General features: G+C 30.3%; 1 long non-coding RNA gene across 3 annotated transcripts in view; it reads left to right on the top strand.

Moving 5' to 3' along the window:
- Positions 1–1,314: 1,314 nt before the first annotated feature.
- The window catches only part of LOC128248154 (uncharacterized), a 62,518-nt gene continuing 61,779 nt past the window's right edge, over positions 1,315–2,053 (top strand). For all 3 annotated transcript variants that reach the window (XR_008264445.1, XR_008264446.1, XR_008264444.1), the window contains exon 1: positions 1,315–1,393. This is a non-coding gene — a long non-coding RNA (uncharacterized LOC128248154). The remainder of the gene's footprint in view (positions 1,394–2,053) is intronic.

Genomic DNA, 2,053 nt, shown 5'->3' with positions numbered 1-2,053 from the left:
ACAAACATTTCGACACACATACACACACGCATATATTATATTATATTATATTATATTATATTATATTATTTATATATATATATATGTATGTATGTATGTATTACACAAACATTGACACGCACATACACACACGTATATATATATATATATATATATATATATATATATATATATATATATATATATATATATATATATATATATATATTCATATGTGTATATGACTGTTTGATTCCATGTATATATACATATATAAGTGTGTGTGCATATATATATATATATATCAGTGTGTATGTGTATATACGTATATATATATATATATATATATATATATATATATATACACACGTAAGCATAGTCATATACATTGTGTAAGTATGTGTGTATGTGTAAGCGTGCATGCACACTCGTGTTGAGTCAAATGCACTAATATTGTCAGAGGTGTGTGACGAAAGTACATGATAGATTTAGAAGCACAAAAACACGTGCATACACACACAATTATATATGTATTGTTTGTTTACCTTCTTTCATGTTACCATATTTTATGCTGTGTGGATCTACATAACAAAGCCAGCGAACACTGAAGCAAATACATACATACATATGTGTGTGGTTGTATGTGTGTGGATATATATGTATATAAAGTACTGCGGCAGCATCAATAACATAAATAAAGAACGCAAAACACAACAGCAAGAATAAAAATATTATCATTATTATTGTTGTTGTTCATAATAGCAATAATAATAATAAAATAATAATAATAATAATAATAATAATAATAATAATAATAATAATAATAATAATAATAATAATAATAATAATAATAATAATAATAATCAGAAGAAGAAGAAGAAATGATGAAAAGGAAAGCAGGAAGGAAGAGGAGGTGGAAGAGGACGAGAAGGAGGAGGAGATTGAGGAGAAGGGGAGGACGAGGCGGATGAGGGGAAAGAGGAGGAGGACGAGATAGACGAGAATGAGGATATCGATACATGATACCGCTCATGGCAACGTGCAAGAACTTTGTATAAATCTACTGAATGCAAAATAATAACAATACGATTACTAATATTAATCAAAGTTATGATAATAATAATAATAATAATAATAATGTTAATAGCAGCAACAACGATCACAGCAATGACGACGATGGTAGGGATAAGAAAATCAGAAAGAGTATTAGTAATTATGGTAAATTTTTAAAGATGTCTAATATAAAAATAACGTTTGTGATATTCGTTTTTCTTCAATGGAATAAAGACATACGTTGCGTTCATTACTGTATGCACTATAAGAGCTTTGGTTCCACGGCGCGTTTGGAACTATAACGGAATCTTGTCCTCCCATGTGTTCTCTCTTCCTAGATTCCAAGCAAATCTTACCATTCGTGAGTATCAGTCATGTTTCAGATCTCTTGGAATTCTTCGAAGTTCCGACATGGGCTTCGTTTTTCTTTGTTCTTTGTATATATATAAATGCGTGTGCGTGTGTGTGTGCGTGTGTGTGTGTATGTGTGTGTGTGTGTGTGTGTGTGTGTGTGCGTGTGTGTGTGTGTATGTGTGTGTGTGTATTACATATTCGCGAAATGCAAGGTATTGGAAAATTTGTTCGCATATCTCCACAGACATGCATGATTGTTTATAAATGTATGTGTGTGTGTGTGTATGTGTGTGTATATACATATATACACACAAACATACAAACATATTTACGATTAACTATACGCTTAACTATATATTATATACATGTATATGTATGTTTATACATATATATATGTTTGTGTGTGCATACATAAATCTCTGTGTGTGTATACATAAATCTGTGTGTGTGTGTATGTACCATATATATATATATATACATGACGTTATTACGTATTCTGCATTACTGTGCGTTTAGACAATTTATTCAAGACAAAAACACGAACAACAACCGCATACACACACATGCAGAAACGTATAGGCAACACACACTGTGGTGCATATGTATATATGCGTCTCTCCCGTTTGTTTGTAGCTGAATATATGCGTATATATATATATGTATATAT

Source organism: Octopus bimaculoides, chromosome 6 (genome assembly GCF_001194135.2).
Source record: "Octopus bimaculoides isolate UCB-OBI-ISO-001 chromosome 6, ASM119413v2, whole genome shotgun sequence".
In the NCBI taxonomy this organism is placed as follows: domain Eukaryota; kingdom Metazoa; phylum Mollusca; class Cephalopoda; order Octopoda; family Octopodidae; genus Octopus; species Octopus bimaculoides.
Note: the sequence above shows the minus strand (reverse complement) of the source record. Positions and strands in the feature narration are given on the sequence as shown.